General features: G+C 45.2%; 1 long non-coding RNA gene across 1 annotated transcript; it reads right to left on the reverse strand.

Annotated features, from left to right (window-relative positions):
• Positions 1-926: 926 nt before the first annotated feature.
• On the reverse strand, positions 927-5,849 carry LOC311589672. The gene is made up of 3 exons (XR_014776610.1): positions 5,794-5,849; positions 1,522-1,673; positions 927-970 (listed from the first exon to the last, which is right to left on the reverse strand). It is a non-coding gene; the product is annotated as an uncharacterized lncRNA (long non-coding RNA).
• Between the last annotated feature and the right edge of the window lie 15,434 nt (positions 5,850-21,283).

The raw sequence follows: 21,283 nt of genomic DNA on the forward strand, positions 1-21,283 counted from the left end.
GTGAATAAAAAAGAGATACTTCTGATTGTAGGACATGAACAAATATTTGTTGAATGCAAAAAAAAAAAAAAAAAAAAAAAAACCAACCAAAACCCTGAAACAAACAATTGAGATGTAATATGAATAAATTAATAAAATATATTTTTAAAGTGGAAAAAAATAAAAATAAAATAAACCCTGAAACAATTCTCTTAAGCATTAAAATTGTAATATGAGTACATCCCCACCCACATTTTCAACATTTCTAAAAATTTTCATTTCCAAATTGACCATTACTGCTTCTTGGGTCCCATGGTTTCCTTTTTGGGCCCTCTTTTTTCCCCCTCACCAAAGCATATGTGTGGTTCAATCTCAGCAATGCCGTGTGTGTGTGTGTGTGTGTGTGTGTGTGTGTGTGTGTGTGTGTACAAGTTTGTGTCTGAGTATGTGTGTGTAAGCGTGTGTGTATGAATGTGTGTTTGTGGGTGTGTGTGTATGTATGTATGAGTGTGTGTGCTTGTGCGTGCGCGTGTTCAGGAAATAGTAAGCCTTCTCTGTGTTAAAGCCCTGGAGACCTAACCCTGCTTAGGAAGCCGGGATGGAGGGACTGCAGCTCCTCAGTGTGGAGAAGAGCTTTCTTAGTTGTTTAAGTCTCATGCTTGGTGGCCTTTTCCTGTCCGTGCCTTTTTAATAGGTTGAGGGATTTTTTTTTTCGTCTTATCATTATTGTCTATATTTTTGGGTGCTTGGGAGACTTAAGTGTATGTGGGCTGACATTGGTTATAACCCAGTGATCTTACAATCTATTGATATAATCATATGAATTTTTACCTACCTATATTTTGCAGTAAACAATAACATAATTGCATTATTTTTTAAAATCTATTATAATGTATTCATATTAGTCTAAAGATGAAATGGCAGCAATTCCATTTAGTTTTACTCTTACCTGGATTTATTTTGTTTCTAGAGTCAGGCAAAATAGTTCATTCTCCCAAAAAACCGGTAAGTTTTCCAGGGAGCAGAGGAAAGTCTTTGAGAGAGAAAGGCTAAAGAAAGAGAAAATACCAAAATCATTTTGTTCACTCTCAAATTACATTCTTCATGAGGTAACAATCAAAGTTACTGATTAGACAACATCAGATTCTTTAAGGGTTCTTTCTCCCTTTCTTCTTAAAACATGTTTTTATTAATTTTTTTTGAGAATTGTAAACAATGTATTTTGACCATATTTTTCCTTCCAGATCCAGCCCCCCCACCCCCCCCCATCTCCCTATCTACTAAATTTCATGTCCACTCCCCCTGCCCCGCCTCCGACTTTGCTGCCCAAACACTCTTGGGTGGCCAGCCTACTGAGGAAGGCTGGCCTCAGTTCCCAGTGGCTCCTCCTTAGGAACTTGTTGCCCACGTGGCGCCAAGGTTTCTCCTGGCTTGATCGCCAAGAGATCTGTCACAATTCTGTGAGTTCACACGAGCTGCCCTGCTGTGTTCACAAAGTATTGTTTACTTCCGGTCACCCAATCCCCCTCTGGGTCTTCAAACCTTTCTGCTCGCTCTTCCTTGCTGACCCCTGAGCCTTGGGGCAAAGGATGTCTAAGATAAGCTGGGTGCAGCTCCTCATCCTCTGCACGCTTGTAAATCGCCCGTGACTGCAAGGAGAAGCTTTTCTGAGGAGGGAGTTGAGACGCACTCATCTGTAGGAGTAAGGACAGGTCGCCATGTCAGCACCGCTTGCTTCCTTCCGTTAACCTAAGGCACCATCTGTGCTTAAGGCAAAGACGACCTCCCCTTACGGCAGGCCTGCTGGTGAAAACCCAACTGTGGGCTCCAATCCTGGAATGGATTGGAGGAATGACTCAGTTTTGACTTTCAACTCGGTTGGAGCTCACCACAGAAGCTGAATCCCCAACAATGACTTTTCCAAATCCGTTGTTTGCGTGTTTGTTTACTGCCAGGGGCTTGACCTCAGAGCCTCCAGAACGCTAAGTACACGCTCTAACATGGACCCACCTTTGAATCATTGAGTTAAACTGTTATTTTGCATTAAAATATACTGTTGGATTTTATTTGAATCAGTTTGTTTTCAGTGTTCTAGTATAACCTCCAAAAAAATGCCTTTTCCACCTTAAATTTTAATCTCGCTTCAATCTTTTTCTCATTCATTAATAATTAATTTTGCCAGATTTTTGCCTATGATATAAACATAAATCTTTCAAAAAAATCGGCTCTAGTTTCTCAATATTTATCTATATGTCTTTGCTATAGTCTCTTTTGCTATTATTTTATTTGTGTAATTGACAATACAATTTTATGTATGTGTATATGTAAACTGTTAGTGTACAGGTGATTCAACAACCCTTCAGGGTCCTAGCTATGTCATTTGTCATTATCTGCTGCCACCGCCAGGTGCACCAGGTGTTGGGGAGGAATTAAAGGACCTGCCTGCCACCCCAGTTCTTGGGGTCTCTCTCCCTCTCTGTTTCTCTTGATCTCCGTTTTCTCTCTGTTCCCCATGTCCCCCCACCCCCTCTCTCTCTGTCATGGGTGCCCCGTTTGTCTTCCTCCCTGCCCCCTCTCTCTCTGTCATGGGTGCCCCGTTTGTCTTCCTCCCTGCCCTCTCTCTCTGTCATGGGTGCCCCGTTTGTCTTCCTCCCTGCCCTCTCTCTCTGTCATGGGTGCCCCGTTTGTTTTCCTCCCTGCCCCCTCTCTCTCTGTCATGGGTGCCCCACATGTCTTCCTCCCTGCCCTCTCTCTCTGTCATGGGTGCCCCGTTTGTCTTCCTCCCTGCCCTCTCTCTGTGCCCTCATGGTCCACTCTCTCTATCCCTTCTTCAGGCTCCGCTTTTCCACAATAAACCGCTTTTATACAAGCTCTGTTGAGTGGTGTGTAATCCCTCAGGGAGTATACCTTGGCATGGGCCTGCCATGGTCCTTCAGCCACCCCATCATACGACATATACAAACAGGAGGATTTTTATTTTCTTTCTTTCTTTCTTTCCTTTTTTTTTTTTTTTTTGGCTTTTTGAGACACAATTTCTCTGTGTGGCCCTGGCTGTCCTATGTAGACCAGGCTGGCCTAAAATCAGAGATCCATCTGCCTCAGCCTCCCAAGTTCTGAGATTAAGAGGGTGTGCCACCAATGCCTGGCCAGGATGGTTTTCCATATGCACAAATTGTGAAATGATCAAATCAAGTCAGCTCATGTATCCATGATACTCAGTACGGTTGACTTTCATTTTAATTTTTGTCTCATAAGCAACAAAAAAATTATAGTCTAATAAATTAATTAAAATTATACAGCTGCTGGCTGGAGAGAGGCCTTCGCGGTTAAGAGTGTACGAGTGTGCACTGCTCTTCCACCTGCAGTTGGTGTCTCAGCACCCGCTGTAGCTCCAGCTCCCTGTGTTTGAGGCTTTCTTCTGGCCTCCGTGGCACTTACGCTCACGTGCACACACATATATACTATTAAAAATATGTTTTAAATAAAATGATTCATCTGTACTCAGGCACAGAATACTAGGTGGAGGTTACAGTTTTAAATCTCTATTGATTGTATAGTATTACTAAGAAAACCATGGGCAAAACTTCTCATAACTGTCGACTTGTCTTTCAGTGTCCTCAAATGGCTGTTTGGTGTGAACCGGGAGAGAGGATGACGCTGGTCTCATGCTCACGAGGAAGAAGATACCTTGTAAGTGTATTCTGACAAATTAAACCCAGTTCTGCTTTTTAAAACTTTATTCGTTGTTTAGAGAATTTTATACCATGTATTTTGATCACATTCATCCCCCAACTCCCTTCCCTTAACTCCTCCCAGACTGACCGCCAAGCTATCCCCGAAGTAGGCGTTGAACTTTTTCAACCTTACTTTATCTAGGGTTCTTTATACCTCCTGTCCAACCCACCTATCCTAGGTAGGAGAGAAAAGAGGAACAGGAGAAGTAGACTTCTTAGACTCAGTTCCCGGGAGGGATTCTACTGGCGTAGTCAGCAGGATTCCAGCAGACTGGTTAAACAGCAAACGAGCAATTCAGCAAAGGTGACTGCAACCTCAGCAGCTGGAACCTGGAGCAGCAGCTGGGACCGGAACCTCGAAGCATTCTCTGGAGCGGTTCTCTCTAGGAGCCTCTCAAAGTGGAGCGATGAACAGCCAAACAATAGGGAACCATGCCAAGACCAACAGGCCCACTTCTTGTTTTGGATATATATATGTCCCCATGTATTTTATACATATGTATATCCATGTATATATGTATATATATATATATATACATATATATATACATGTGTGTGTGTGTGTGTGTGTGTGTGTGTGTGTGTGTGTATGTATGTGTATCCATGCTTAGATGTTTTTTAGCTGGCAAAGACCAAGCCCTCAGAAGAGGCAGTTCCTCTTCTAGTGGATAAACATCACCTGTTCTCTCACAAGTCTATTCCCCATCAAAACAAAAACATGTTTATCCACTACACCCCAATATGGTTGTTTCCTCCTCCTCCTCCTCTTCCTCTTCCTCCTTCTCCTCTTCCTCCCCTTCCTTCTCCTCCTCTTCTCCTCCTCCTTCTTGAGTTTGTGCTGCCTGCATTTACTTCTGGGTGTGAGACCATCTACTGGATGGACCACCGGGAGCTACATCCTCAAAGAGAACTGGCTTTCTCTCCCACTGTGTGGTGGAAAGCTGATTGGGTTGACTTTGTGTAGGCAACTGCCGCTACCTTGAGTTATGAGTGAGGTAGTTCTGTCATGTCCAGAAGACAGTGTTTTTGGGGTCCAATTCTTTGCAATCTTATTTTATGGTCCTTATTTCTACAAAAACCCCTATTGCAGATACAGTCAGTCTGAGAGTTAGGGCTTTGATATTGATAAACCTTATTGAAGCAGTGATATGAGCTGATGTAAGACAAATTAAAGTATATAAATCCGGGTTACCTGGGAGCAGCTCTCAGCCGGCATGTGGGGGAGGGAGGGGGAGAGGAAGGGGGGAGGGAGGGGAGTGAGGAAGGGGGGGGAGAGGAGGGGGAGGAGAAATGCAGAGAGAGGAGAACCAAAGTGTCTGGATTTATAGTGAAAGAGGGGACGACTCTGCCCCCAGGTGGAGAGCTCAGGGTAGAGAGCAGGCTGTGCCAGCCATACCCTGTAGCAGGTAGGGACTGAGGGATGATGGGAGAACCCGGATGTCAGGCCTGCCTTGGTTGAAAAGACACCCCAGCTGCTTGTCTGGGTCTGAAGCTCAGCAGACGTTATGATTGGAGCTTACAGTAAACATCCAGTTTACAGTGGTCAACATCGTCGCTTTCATTTTCATTAAATATTTTTTTTCTTAATGTATCATTTTTATTCCCTTGATTTTATCTTTAAAAAATTTTTTGTGTAATTTTCATAGAAATAACATACTTAGATTGCATTTTATGCAATTAAAACTTAAGGACATATTGTGTTAGGCATAAATAATACATATATAAGATATGCAAGGGAAATGCCTCTCTCTCTCTCTTTCTCTCTCTCTCTCTCTCTCTCTCTCTCTCTCTCTCTCTCTCTCTCTCTCTCTCACACACACACACACACACACACACACACACACACACACGGACACACACGGACACAAAATTAAAAATAAGTTAAATCCTGTGAAAGATTGGAATGAAAGAAGCTCTGCTTGTCTCGTCTCAGCCACGGCTGCCAAGGACACTAGGAACAACACTTGACTAACGGCCACCCAGTAACTGGTCATAACTTACAAGTTTACTGTTACTCAGTAAATTCTGATCTCATGGAAAGGCACACACGCTTCCGACACGGCTTTCTCATGACACCTACCTTCTCCCTGCCATTGCTGCTTATTGTCCGGACTTCCTATTCTTCGTTTCTCTGTGCTGTAAACTTATTCTCTTCCAAGTTACTGATTCACTTGTTGGCTGTGTCTGAATGCGATTGCCTTGTTAATCTGGCCACCGGGATTCTGACCCCGGCAGTGGCTTTCAGTGGAGCCTGGCTTCTCATTAACAGTCCTCCTCAGGATGCAGTGGGTGCCCCTTCCCCTCCTTGGATATCGAGCTGATGTGACCCGCCAGGACATACAAGAATGAGAGGAATGTTCCCTGGAACAGGTAAAGCCACCGTGGAGGCTGCAGAGCTGAGCTCTGGGGAGTAAGGAAGCTGAGCCTGACACAGACTCCACAGTGAAAACTCACCACCATCAAGAGAGGTGGAGACATTCCTCAACACGTGAAACTGGAGGTCACAGGCCACACGTGAAAATGAAATGCCGATGGAATGCTTCTTGCAGATAATTCATTCTAAGTCACCTAGGAAGCTGAGTCAGAGAGATGTGGCAATTTTGGTTGGTTCCTTGTGAGATTCTGCTTGCGGGTGTGGCAGCGGACTATTTTAAACCACAGCAGAAATGGATGCTGTGGGAGCATTAACCATCAGATGAAGGGGCAGCAGTGCTGACAACACGTCATACTGGAGCCTGTGGCTCCTCGCTCGGGGTTTGATAAGCTTATAGGGGGTAGTTTTTCTTTGCAGGGATAAGTGACAAGTCATTCATCAGCTCTCTTATGGGTGGTGCTGAATGGGTGGTATTTATCTGTACAAAAGAGCTGTAGAGTCATCCTGCCTCTGCATTTTCATTCAAAATGGAGTCGCCCAGGGCAAGTGTCAGCCTGAAAGCCACTGTCACTCAACATGGAGCAATTTAGAGATTCACAGTGATTTAGCCAAGGCCCAGCCTGGTTTCCTCCGCACAACTGCTGCTCAGAGCCTGACTAAAGGGATGTGGCTGAGAGCCATATGGACCCGTGAGGAGGCCTAATACAAGCAAGATCTCTAGGCTCCCTCTGGCTGGGACTGTTGGCTGCTCTTAGTGTTAGCAGGGTACATGGGTGGTGAGGATGGAGGCGGCCTAAGAAGCCAGAGGAATGCTGAAGAACCCAATGTGAATCTCCACTTCTCTCCGGTAGCCCTCAAGTCTTTCAAGGATGCATAGGCCAAGCAAACAAACAAACAAACAAACAAACAAACCAGGAAACCAACCAGCAAGCACATTTGGGATATGTACTCTGTAGAGTCCCAGCCCCTAGAAGTCTTGAGAAGCCTACTAAAGGGTAGGCTTGGGGAAGCAGACACAGATGACCAAGTGCATTTGTGCGCCTGTGGCTGGTATGTATTCTTCCGCACATGTTAGAGCCTCTGTTATCTACAGTGAAAACGAGAAGCCTAAATAGTCCCTGCGCTGCCATAGGTTTAGTTACCTGCTTTTGTTACGAACCAGAGAGGCCACACAGGAGGTCGAGCTCCTCCACTTCTGCTGTTGACACCCATTGATGTAACAGAAGTGGTGATGGTACCCAAGTTGTTTTTCAAAGCCTTGGAGGCTGCCTTTGTCTACCAAACTGGCTGCAACCACCGAGTCTTCACTGGGGTATGGGTACATGTCAGTGAGTAACTTTTGATGCAAAGAAGTCTTCACTGCTAGACCTCTGCAGTGCCCCCAGCCTCTGAAATCTTCCTGTGAAGAGCCACACAGTTTGATTATGCATGTGCAGGCCACCAGTTATGTCACTCTCTCTCTCTCTCTTTTTTTTTTTTTTTAATTTCCTCTTTCTTCATGCCTGGGATCACCTTCCTTTTTCTTTTCCTTTTTCTTTTTCCTTTTCTGTTTTTTTCTTGCTATGCTAGGGATTGAAACCAGAGCCTTGCACATGGTAGGCAAGTACTATACCTACTAAGCTACAACAAGGTTTTAATCAGATTGGCCTTGAACTTATGGTCCTCTGCCTCAGCCTCTGCTTCAGCCTCCCAAGTGCTGAGACTATAGGTATGTATGTACTACCACAGCTGGCCACCTCCTTTTTAATCCCATAATATTCCCAACCCTGTCCTCTGGGAGACCAGTTTGGGGTTTTTCCTATCTCTACATACCTGGCACTGTGTGAACACATGTTCCCTGCAAAGCTCATTGAGACGGGGTTTTTCCTATCTCTACGTACCTGGCACTGTGTGAACACATGTTCCCTGCAAAGCTCATTGAGACGGGGATTTGCATGTTGCATTGTGGGAAATGGGTGGTTCCTTCAGCAACAATAGTTTTGTGCACTAGACTATATTATGGTAACGAGCACATAAGTAGGCTCTACTGTTTTAGCTCTACTGAGATGATAAATTCACAGATGTACTTAATGCCCTCGGCACAAAGCTTCTCCTCAACTTATTCATCTTGATGTTGAAATAAAAACTCGGAACTTATTTACCACAAGCCAGCACATGACCAGTTTCTGTAAACTATTTTCCAGTCCTTTATAAAAGTGTGGGTTGTAAATTCAAGCTCCGCTCCTACTCCATAATACCCCTTTCTCTAAGCTAGCTTTGAAGCCCCTATCCTTCCCAAAGATGGAACCAATGTCCACGAAGAGCAGGGAGGTGGTAATGAGAGGTCTCCACAGGCCCAGCAACAAAGGCCCACATGCTACCTACCTTCTGGAAGCCAAAGACTTTGTGGCTGTGGGCATATTCCATATAATTCTGGAATCAAGTCCCCAGGAGGAAGAAATCTGGCCACTACTTCACTGTGAAGTTCTCCTAATCACTGAATCCGCCATGAGGAAGACAGAAGACAGCACATTCCTGTTCGCTATGGAGGTCAAGGTCAACAAGAGTTAGAGGAAACAGGCTGAGATGGAAGTAACAGTCGGTTGCTCTGGTCAGGCCTGGTACACAGCAAAAGGCAGAGACAGCCCATCAGGTCTCCTGGTAAGTTGTGGGTGCTGTCATCAAACTATCAGGGTTGAAACAAACTTTAGCTGGCTAATCTTAAATGTATGGTTTTTGTTTTGTTTTGTTTTGTTTTGTTATTGGTCATGGTGGTGGTGTGGGGTGTGTGTGTGTGTGTGTGTGTGTGTGTGTGTTTGTGTGTGTGTGTGTACTAAACCTAGATTCAATGCTCAGAACCACGTAAGTTAGGCAAATGGTACCTATCTCAAGATTCTAGAGATGACAACAGGAAGATAAATAATTGAAAGTCGTGTTCAGCTACACAGGGGTTTTGAGGCCAGCCTTGTATACACGAGACCTAGAGAATGAAGGAAAGAGAGGCAGAAGACAATCATAAAGATGTAACTCTAAAAGTGTGTCTTTAAGCAAAAAAGAAGTGCTGCTCATATACAAACTATGCTATAGTTCGCACATGGAATGTCTTGAACATTCCTGGCTTGCTCCTCAGCATGTGGCTCTTGGGAAATACTGGAACCTTTAGGAGAAGGTGCCTATTACAGGAAGTCAGAAGTATGGCTTTAAGGGAAATATTGTTACCCAGACTCCTTTCTCTCTTTCCTCTCCTCTTTGCTAGGACCCCTTTCTATCTCTCCCATTTTCTCTGCTTCCTGGCCACCATGAGGTGAGCAGCTTGGTCTGTCACATACTCGCACTATAGTATACTGCTTTGTCACAGTCTTAAAAACATGGGACCAGTCCAGTGTGAACTGATACCACTGGAACCCTGAACTAAAACAAACCATTCCTCCTCATAATGATTATCTCAAGTATTTTCTTAGAGTGATAGAAATTGGACAAGTCATACCAATTCAAAGCAACTATGACTTCTCTCCCATGGTCCTTGCTTCTATGATGTATAAAAGCAACTTTCATTCTCCTGACCTAACTGTCATCTCCAAGGCTTACTGCCTCTGTCTGCTAACCTAGGTCTATTCCTGGAAGCTTCTAGTTTTTGTACAGTCAAATCTAGGCCTAAAATGTTTTCAGCATCTGAGACTTACTGCTGAAGAAACTCACTCTTCATAGCTCTTTCTGAACTCTTGACTGCCCAATTCAACCCAGCTGTTCTGGCTCAAACTCCTCTCCAAGCTGACTGATTCAAACTGGCTCTGCTTGGCTTCAGATTCACTCTATCAGTCTGTTCTAATGTTCTGCTCCATCTCATTCTCTGGCTCAACTGTCTTCACCTGTGTCTAGCTTGTTCACTCTTCAACCTGTCTCAAACTCTCCCAATAAAATTGGCCCCTCTCTCTCTCTCTCTCTCTCTCTCTCTCTCTCTCTCTCTCTCTCTCTTCTCCTTCTCCTTCTCCTTCTCCTTCTCCTTCTCCTTCTTCTTCTTCTTCTTCTTCTTCTTCTTCTTCTTCTCCTCTCCCACTCTCCCTCTCCTCTCTCTCCTCTCTCCTAAGTCAATTCTCTTTTTTCTCTTCTGAGGATCCAGTTGGACATCTCCTATTTTGTCAAATCTTTCTCTGATTTGTCACTTCATCTGCCTCTCAATTAGATGTGACTTTCAAACATGTGTACTTCCCATGTTTGAATTGTACTTTCATTGTTTTGGATTAAAGGTGTGCACTAAGGGCACGTCTGCATTCCAGCTGGATCACACAGACCCAGAAGGCCTTTAGATGTGATCAGAGCAGCCATGTTGCTGGAATTAAATCCCTCTACAATGATGCAGCACCACCAGGCTGTAGTTGAATTTTTTCTACTACTTTTTCTGTTTCCCCTTGGTCTTCTCCAGGATACTTAGATATTGTTTACCAAAAAGAATGGCCAACATCTCCACTCACAAAGACTTGGTGCAGTAGTTTTAAACACTACTAGTATTAGGCTTAGAGGAACTGAGCTCTGTTTGACTTGTTCTTTTCCTTGTTATTCTGTGTAGTAATGGCCTTATGTCCTCTTATTGGAATTACTCAAGTCAGTAACGCATTTCTTCATTGCCAAGAGAAGCCCCCAAGAGTCTGTTTCCTTGGTGCTGTTAATGGATCCCCAGTGGAAGCGTTCTCCTTGTAGAAATACAGACAGACTCGTAAGTCAGTCGAGATGTAAAAGGTAGCAAAGCCAGGACTACAGAGAATAAAATGACAGGAATCCAGTTACTCTGTGTCTTCTACTTCTTCCTGCACTCGTGGGAGGGGCTTATTTTTGGACACTAGTTCCAAACATAAGTCTTATCCTGTAAAACAAGGTGTCTTTAATCTGGAGAAAGAGCCTCGTCTTCTCAGACACAGGAGACAGAGAGGTTCTACTCAAAATGGAAAACAGCAGCGCCTGGTCTTTGAAGCCTGCTGTATTCACCTCAGTCCACACAGACGTCCCCACTCCTCTTCTCACGGTTCCAGTTTCCAGTCCATGCCCCTAAACCAGTTTCTCTGCCATCCAAACCTCCAAACATCGGGACTTTATCAAGCCCGTGGCTAAAAGAAGCCAGCTTCTCTCAGCACCACTTAGGGCTCTCTCAGTTTTTGGATTGCTGGACATTATTGGTTAAATCCACAAGGCTAGTTGTGTTTGTTTGTTCCTTGTTTTACCTACTTTGTGTAAGGTTCTTTGAAGTGAGAAGCATCAACCGCCCTTGTGGTTTTTGGATCACATAATTTTTTGTTCCCAGCATAAATGTTGACTGGACACTGGAGCAGACAATGACTTTCCCAAAGCTTTATCTTCAAGAAGGACTTCATTTTAGTAACTACAACCTTAATTTAAACACCTGTTGTTCGCTACATACCATAGACTTTCTTTTTGTCTTTTTATTAAAGATTTTTTAAAAGATTTATTTGTTTAATTATGTATACAACTTCCTGCCTGCGGGCCTGCCAGCCAGAAGAGGGCACCACATCTCATTATAGATGGTTGTGAGCCATCATGTGGTTGCTGGGAATTGAACTCAGGACCTCTGGAAGAGCAACCAAGTGCTCTTAACCTCTGAGCCATCTCTCTAGCCTACCATGGGCTTTCTATATTCCATTATTTGCCTGATGACTGATTCTGTTTATCCATTTCAAGTTTGATGGTTGATCTTAGAGTCCATCTTATGTGTGTATAGGGGGCAGGCACACATGCTGCAGAGGTCAGAGGTCAGCCTGAAGGGTCATTCCTGTGGAGCCATGCATTTTGTTTCTGAGACAATTGACAGGTTAGGCTGGTGTCAGAATCTCAGGGACCTGCCGCTCCTTTCTCAGAGATTAGCACGTGGCTTTTTATGAGGGTACTCAAGCTATCATTAGGGTTCTTGGAATAGCGTTTGGGTACTTATGTTTGATTAGAAGTGCCTTATCAGCTAAGACCCCTTCCCAGAACCTTAGATCCTATCTTCAAGGGCCCTCCTTTTATTTGTTTTTGATGTTTGCCACCATCAGTCGGTATCCAGTCCAGGAAAACCTGCCTGGGTTTTGCTGTTATTGTTTTGGTTTGGGTTTGTTTGTTTGAGACAGGGTTTCTCTGTGTGTAGCCCTGGATGTCCTGAGACTAGCTCTGTAGACCAGGTTAGGCTTGAACTCACAGAGATCCACCTGCCTCTGTCTCTTGAGTGCTGGGATGAAAGGCGAGTGCCAGAACCACCCGGCCTGACTCTATATCAAAAGCCAACCATGTGCACTGAGTGAGCCCGAGGCCTCGGAGTTCTCACACACTTCAGCGGGAGCTGGCAGGAGAGTGCGTGAAGTTTCTTTAGTAAGTGGGAGCAGACTGGGCTCTTAGGGGAGTGCGTGGCCTACCACATATTTTATTGGACATATGGACGTGGTACGACTGTCTCTGTACTTTGATTTGATGAAATGGGTCCTACTTCTGGCTTTAAATTATATGTCTTGCTGGGCCATGGTGGTGCACGCCTTTAATCCCCGCACTTGGGAGGCAGAGACAGTTGGATCTCTTTGAGTTCAAGGTCAGCCTGGTCTACAGAGTGAGTTCCAGGACAGCCATCTCTACACAGAGAAATCCTATTTCGACAAACAAAACAAAACAAAGCAAATGATCTGTCTCCTACAAGAGGAGCCGAGAGCTTCTTTATGCAAATTAGTCTCTGTGCAAGTGTGTAAACCAATGTGGAGGTTAGAGGTTGATGTCAGATGGCCCTCAGTCATGCTCTATGTTAGTTTTTGAGACAGGGTCTCTCACTGAATGTGAAGCTCACTGATTCTTCTCTACTGGCTGGCCAACAAGCCCCAGGGGTCCTCCTGGCCCCATATCCCCAGGGTTGAGATTACTGGCCTGTACTGCACACACATGGATGCTAGGCGTCCAAACTCAACGTCTCATGTATTTTACTGACCGGGCTATCTCCTTGGCCCTAACATGCACGTATTTTCCCCCCTATAAGCTATCTTTTCCTCCCAGTGGGATTTCAAACTCTGAAGACAAGAAGCTTCTTTCCTAGACCTCCACTCATACAGAGCAGTGGTGCCTGAAGGGTTAATGGGAGGGCCAATCATTCACTTCATTGGCTACACCATTTGGCCTCAGAGAACTGAAATTAAACTAAAAAATAACCAAAGGAGCAGAGATCACGGGATAGCAATGATGCAACAGTGAATGACTACCAGAGATTAGCTGTAATGGGATTTCTGAACTTGCAGCGATGAGGGTTTTCTGTGTGGGAAGAGCCGCATCCTTGCCTTCTGTGTTGACTGTTGGAAATGAGTACTGTTCAGTTGGTCCTCGGAGCTCTGCTTGGATTTGGTAAGGCATCACAGAAGCAGTTTAAGAGAAGTGCTTAATATTAACGTCTGAGGTGGGTGGCTAAAGGCACCAGTGTCAGTTAGTTAAAAGTAGATTAATGATTTAGATGATTTAGGTGTTTGGAAGGAAACACAGATTTTTTTTTTTTTTAGTTCAAGCATCAGCGAATTTTATTCTCAAACCAAGACACCCAAGCAGACCTGCGGGAGAAGACGGAAGTAACTCAGCCAAGGTCAAGCTAACAGTGTCCTCGAAGCCAGAACACCTCTGAGCCAGGGCACACTTCCGCTCTCGATCTCTGCACACCTGGACAGTGGTGGCGGCTTCAGAGCACGCTGCTGCCATAGTTTCCCAGCTGTGCGAGATTCATCAAGATGCTACCTGCAAAGTTTGGGGTGTTTCGCTAAGCAAATTCAGTCTCAGGCACTTCCTCAGGGTGGTTGATAAGAGTGGGTGAGGTTTCTGCTTCTGGAGGTAGAGGGGGGACAATGAGCCCACAGAGCGACCTCTCCACGTGTTTACTCTCCCAGTGTTGGGGACTAAGCCCAGGGCCTTGTGCATCCGAGGCATCCGTTCTACTGCCATGTCCAGGACCGAATCCCACTGGTCCATGTGCTGAGCTGGGTTAGGTCTTAGGTTATTGCCTGAGCCGTAGTATGGATCCGAGCCTGTAGAGACTTTGACAGCATCTTTGCTGGGGTGGTAGAAAAAAACAGTTCAGGACTTTAAGATGGCCGTGGCAAGGCGACTCTCCCGTTGACAGTTTCTGCCTTGCAGGCTTGTTCCCTTGCAGCCTTCCTACAGTTCTTCCTCTTGTTTCCCAAATCGTGGACCCCCTATTATCACAGAGCATGGGGTCCCTTGCAGAGGAAAGGAAACAGAGAGAGAAAGAAAGAATGTTGGGGACTAAAGCTTCAGTATACCTAAGAAGAATTTGTTTTTTAAAGCCACATGACCTTGGCGATAAGGTCAAGGAAACCAGCAGCTGCCGTGGCCCAGCTCCCATCAGTTAGACCAGGTCAACTCTTGCTTTGACCCCAGGCTTCTAAGGATATCCTGAGGCCCAGCGCCTGTGCACATTAGCTTTCCCCTGTGGCCAATAGACAGCAGCTGACACCTGGCACAGCCCCCAGGTGTGCTGTGCTGGCATCTAGACATGTGACTCAGACCTTCGTTGTCCTGGCCCAGCTCCTAATAAGGAGGGGATGTGGTAATTAACTTCTTTTTCTACAGTTGTGTGAAGCATCTGACAGAAGCAGCTTCTTGGGGGGGGGGGGGAAGGGCTATCTTGGTCCAGTATTGAAGGTCTAGCCTATCACCATGGCAAAAGCGTGGTCATGGAAGCATGAGGCAACCATGCTCTGCCATGATTTATGTATTTGAAACCAACCCCAGATGAATATTTGAAATCTCCTCCTTTAGGGTCCAGGGATATAGCTCAGTTGGCACGCTTGCCTAGGTCTCATGAAGCGCTGACCCCGAGTGGAAGACCAGAATTTCACGGTCATCCTTGCTGAGTTGTAGAATAGCCTGGGGCTATCAGGATTGTGTCTTAAAAGACAGAAACAAAGGGGGGGGCGCGGGCAGAATCCTGATTTGAATAGGATTAACTTGTTGATTTTACCAAGGTCACTAAGTTGAATTTGTGAATGTCCTGGTCACTCCTGCAAACAGAAGAAAAAGATGAGGAGGAGTAGAGGGAGAAAGAGAAGGAAGGGGGTGTGTGTGTCACAAACTAGAAAAACAAGGATTTTGCTAAGTCATTCTTACCTTGGACTTTTCCAGGAGAACCCAATGTTGACTTTGCTGGAGTCACCTCTTTTTGCATTATCTCTAACTCATGTTTGTTTCCAAATTCCAAGGAGGGCAAAGGCCAGGTGCGTAAGGTGTGGACTCTGTAGTTGGAGGAAGGAGAGTTTGGGCTTAGCCCCGGACATGCGCATTTGGGTGGTGCCTCCTGCCTGTCAGTCTGAAAAGCAAGGTAACAAAATGCCCTGCTACACTGTTACTGTGGAATTGTAGTTGCTCAAATGGACACTGAGGAGACTGGTTCCTGAAGCTCTGTTAAGAGAATATATAAATACAAATGTTCAGAGTAGAACAACTGAGGCACAGGTGTCAGGTAGAATTCTTGGGACCTGGCTTACCACCAGGTGTAAGGACATTTCAGCAGCAGCAGCAGCAGCAGCAGCAGCTGCAGCCAAGGATGTGCCCAGAGGCAACATCTGGAGGGACACTGAAGTAGAAGAAAAGGAGGACAGTGTGGTCTTCAGGCATCGATCAAACCCTCCAAGGAGAAGTGAGCTCCTTGCCGCAGGGTGAGCTCAGAAACAAAGGTCAGACCAGGCAGAGGAGGGAATTAGGAACAGAGGTTGGGGCTTAGAGACCAGGAGATCCCTGAGTGTGACCACCTGTGCTGTGTGGCTTGCAGTGCTCCCACGGGACACAAACTGACCAGTGCAGTTTGCTCATGGACAACGGGTAGGTCTTTCCCTGTAGCTTCTAAGAATGCTGCGACGTTCAGGCCTGGAAGAGAAGTAACTGCCTCCCTACAGTCTTGTTAGTGGATTATAACAGGGCGTTCCATTTGGAGTTCTGCCACACACAGAGCCGCTTACCAGGCAAGTATTTATGAGCAAACAGGCACGAGGACTTTTCCCATGACTTAGTCTACAAACTCCATGAAGTCCCAAGCTCTCTGACCTTCTAGGGGATCTGACTGCCTCTCATTTGTGAAGTGGGTTGAGACCTGCCCAGCTCAATCATTTAGAGGAAACTGGAATCATAAATGGACACACAGGACCTTCCAGAACCACCGTCCAGGATCCAGCCCCACAGGAGATGGACATCTCTCAGCATCTTGCTTGTGTTCTGGACATGCAGGTGTAATCTGCGGGATGTGTACAGCATTGCCCATAAACTATTCAGTCTATAAACAGTATCGGGTAATATTGATCGGTCAATTTCAAGCATACAATGTGCCAAATAGAAGAATCTCTCTTGCCTGTGAAAATGTGCTGGTTCACCCTGGAGTTGTTTATAGCCCCATTAGAACCTACAATAGAAGTGAATGACATAAGTGATACGGCCTATCATTTGGGGCATAATTTCCAAATTATCTTTAGAGATATGCCGCCCTTCCCAGTCTTGTTGTGGGTTGAACTGTCTTTTTTTTTTTTTCCCATTACATTGCCAACATTGGCTTAAGACTCTTGGATTCAAATGCTTGTCCTGCCTCAATATCCTGAGTGCAGACACGCTAAAGTCCTAAGTGCCTCACACTGTCTGGGCCAGTGACCTCATCCAGAAAAGAAGTCTTTGCAGTATGATCAACTTGATTAGGGTAGCCTGAAATGCAACAATTGCCTCACAGAAAGGACAGCCCGTAAGGGAGGAGACTGAGAGAATCAAGAAGCTGGTAGGTAACTTCAGAGTTAGCGTGTTGGAAAGAAGTTTCTCTAGAGCCTTGATTTGCAAACAGAATTGTAGGGAAATAAATTTGTGCTGTTTCTCACCATTTCCTTGAAAGCACTTGGCTATGACACTGCATAGCCTTTTGCTATCAGCCTTTTCCTGATCAGAATAGATTCTGGAGTGGGAAGCATGGTCCCGAATATTCAGTCAGTGCCAGGGACTGTGGGGCTGGCAGACGTATAGGACTAAAGAAAAACAACTTAAACAAAGACTGTATCTGTTCCACTAGGCAAGAATATATAGCACAGCATTTGTGTCTGTTCAGGGCACTATACCCAGGCTTCAGGGCTGCTGCGGGCAAATGGGGTTCCTAGCAAAAAACAGCAGCCTGATGCCTTGGTGAAAGGAGAGACATTTCTGAGCCCACAGAACACCACTGTCACTTGATTTCTGAGATCAGTGTGCGTGCCTCCAAGTAGCTCGGGAGCACTTGATTTGAAAATGTCCTCAACAATGAGGGGAAAGGAAGGAGGGAAAAAGGAAAAGGAGGGAGGAAAGGAAATGACATAGGTATTTGCTTCAGGACATGTTTTCTAGGAAAAACGGCTAATGCTTTGTATTTATGCATGTGTGTATGCATGTATGTATGCATGTATGTGTGTGTATGTATATATGTATCCATGCATGTATTTGCCCACAGGGAAAGTTCTCCTGAGCTCATTTATTTCTCTCCCTAGTATGGCTGGAAACAGAAAAGCAGCTCCGTTCTCTGGATGGCAGAATCTTTGTATAACCTATGCCCTCTTCTCCAGGTCCTGTGAACACAATATTACATCATCAGCCTGGCAGATGAGACTGATTCCTTGCATATCATGAGGGGTGGTAAAAAAAAAAAAAACTCTCTGTACTGGTCTATAGAGTGAGTCAAGGACAGCCAGAGCCATACAGAGAGACCCTGTCTCAAAAAACAAAACAAAACAAAACAAATAAATCTCTGTAGACTAAACTTGGCAGAATACCAAACACTTGATACCTTATATTAGTTATAAAAGGAGATATGTCTTTGTCAGCTAAGAGCCAACCATGGCCTAGGGACATTGCTTAGTTTCCCATCATGCCTCAGGAGACCTGGGTTTGAGCCCAAGCACTACATAAGAGAGCCGTGGTGGTGTATGTGGAGGCAGGAGGATCAGAAGTTCAAGATCACCCTTAAGTACATAGCGAGTTCATGGCCAGCGGGTGCTACCAAAGGACCCTGAGGCGGCCGGTCACACGCTGCCTGTAGTCAGGAAGCAGAGAGAGATGAAGGCCGCTGCTCCACTCCCTTTCTCCTTTTTACTCCATTTTTGGACTCCAGCCCATTAGATGGCACCCCACATCTGTGTGGGTCATCCCACTTCAGTCAACCCTCTCCCGGAAACACTCATAGGGCTTTGTTTCCTAGGTGTTTCTAAATCCTGGCAAATTGAAAACCACGGCTGGCTTCCCAGGGAGATCCGTGTGCCACCCGCCTCCCCCAGACCCTTCCTTTATACCTAACTTCCCTGGGTCTACGGATTGGAGCTTGGTTATCATTTACTTAATGGCTAAGAATGTGTTTTGCAGGTGGGTGGTGTTGGGTAGGGACGGGAGTGGAGAGATCAGGGGGTGAGGAGAGGGGAGACAGGGTCGAGGCAGGAATTCAGGAGGAGACAGATGGAATTGAAGGGCATCTGAAGGATGATGTGGAAACCTAGTGCAGTGGAAACTTCCTAAAATATATGAAGGGGAGCTTAATGGGGTCTCCTAATAGTGGCCAACTCTTATCACCAAATGAGGCTTCCAGTAGCAAGACTGGGTTGCATTCAATTGAGTTGTTGGCCAAGGGGGTCCCCAGGAAATCCCTAAACAAGCCAGGTTGCTAATACGACGGGCTGTTCTCTGAAACTGACAGCAGGGCCTCATTGCAGAGGACAACATCCACACAACTCACTGAATATCCGCTACGATCCAATGAGCTTAGAGACAGAAGCAGCAAGCACGGGCCTACGTGTGTGCACCAGGCCCTCTGCATATATATTGTAGCTTTCCACTCAGTACTTTTATGGGACTCTTGAGTGTGTGAGCAAGTAGGTCTCTGACTCTTGGGGCTCTTTTCCTTGCGTTTAGGTTGCCTTGTCCAGCTTTGGTGCGATTTGTTTTCTTTATCTTCTTATATTTTATTTTGTCAAGAGAAATTCTTTTTCTTGTTTCTTTTCCTTTTTCTTTTTTTTGGTTTTTCGAGACAGGGTTTCTCTGTATAGCCTTGGCTGTCCTAAACTCCCTTTGTAGACCAGGCTGGCCTCGAACTCACAGAGATCCACCAGCCTCTGCCTCCCAAGTGCTGGGATTAAAGGCATGTGCCACCACCGCCTGGCCAGTGTTAGGTTTTTAAAAAAATATTTATTTATTATTATGTATACAATGTCTGCCTGCATGTACACCTGCAGGCCAGAAGAGGGCATCAGATCACATTATAGATGGTTGTGAGCTACCATGTGGTTGCTGGGAATTGAACTCAGGACCTCTGGAAGAGCAGGCAGTGCTCTTAACCACTGAACCATCTCTCCAGCCCCAAGAGAAATTTTTAATTCAACATGTATTAAAATAGTACCAACAGTTGTTTTAGGTGCTCTGCAGCACTGCTACCAGCTTCTAAAGCGGACCCCTTCATGGTGATGGAAACAGCAGTAAGTCTTTCTTTTAATTTAATTCGCATGTTGAAGAAATGTGCTATTTTATCTTCTAAGAAAGACAAAATACTTTGTTTCTTAGAGCATGCAGGATACTACTAAAACAGTGTTGACTGAGTCATTCATAAAAGCCTAGCTTTACACTACAAACAGTTCTGTTGAAGGCTCATGGGTGGTACCTGTGTCTGTGTCCTCAAATTGAAGCTGACAAGTTCTCCTAGACCTCTTTGGTGAAGGGAGTGATTTTACTCAGGATCAGAGACAAACTCTGCCACAGTACTGAAGGCACATGCTAATGGTCATGCATTCAGGGTTGTGTTGTGAGGCACTCACTTGGAGTGCGCCCAGCATCTACGCACTTATGTTGCCTACCTGTCAGCTGCGGTCTAGATTAAGCCAGTCAGTGGTCAAGGGCTTCCTGAGAAAGCAGCATGAGCAAGATGTTTTTGCCAACTGACCAGGGAAAGCAGCTGACACCCAGAGTAAAGTGGAGCAAAGTCCCCTCACTTTTGAAAGTCGAGTTTCCTACTAATGTGTGTCTTACTAGTTTTATTGCAGTTACATTACATCACTGGATAAAATTGGAAAATAAGTTGCTTTTTCCTTCATTGTGTCTTTTCAGCAAAAATATATTGTCCTCTAAATCATTTTTTCCTCTAAATTTTATTGTCTAAAAAGATGGACATGTATAATAAAGGTGGTTCTTTTTTCTCCTCCTCCTCCTTCTTTTCCTTCTCCTCTTTTTTTCTTCTGATTCTTTTTTTTTTTTTTTTTTTTTTTTTTTTTTGGTTTTCTGAGACAAGGTCTCTCTATGTAACCTTGAGTGTCCTAGACTCACTTTGTAGATCAGGCTGGCCTTGAACTCATAGTGATCCACCTGCCTCTGCCTCCCAAGTGCTGGGAATAAAGGCGTGTGCCACCACACCCGGCACTTCTTCTTTTAAGAAAATAAAGCTTAACTATCAAAGATGGCTCTGTAAGTAAGAGTGCAAGCATGAGGGCCTGAGTTTAAATCTGTGTCACCCATATTAAAACAAACAAACAAACAACAGCAAATAATAACAAACTGGTGGCTGCATGTGCCTGTAACCCCAGCACGATGGGCTGGAGACAAGCAGACCCTAGAAACTTACTGGCAATCCAGCCAAGCCGGAGCAACACACTTCTGCTTCAGTGAGAGACCTCTGTCCTCCACACGCAAGTCTGCACGCATGCACACCCCACACAGGAAGAGAGAAAAGCATCAGAGCATCCTATTCCAGGTCTGGTAACCCACCATTTTGACTCCAGGTCCATCTGGGGTCTGCCCATTTATGAAGGCATCTGCTTGTGGCTTCCCTGTGCCTGTTCTCCTTGTAACGGAGCACACAGTCACCTCTCTCACAGCTGAAGGCACCTGGGCCATTGAATTCTGGCCAGTAGAATGTGAGTAGATTAGAGTGCCAGTCTGGGGTGTAGCTCAGCTGGAAAAGTGTTTACCTGGAATTCAGGGAACCTAGGTTAGACCTGGGTACCACATAAGCTACACACAGTCTCAGACCACAGCACTTGGACGGTATAGGCAGGAGGATCAGAAGTCTAAGGCCAAGCTTGGTTACATGGTGATTTTTGAGGCCAGCCTGAGATTGTCCCTGAATAAATTTTTTTAAAAAGTGAAGGAAGGTTGCTCTGCTGATGGTTAAAGTGTACTGTCTTGGGCCAGGGAGTTTTCCTTACCCATATGATTT

The sequence above is a fragment of the Acomys minous genome, assembly GCF_964271855.1.
Source record: "Acomys minous genome assembly, chromosome: 18".
NCBI lineage: Eukaryota > Metazoa > Chordata > Mammalia > Rodentia > Muridae > Acomys > Acomys minous.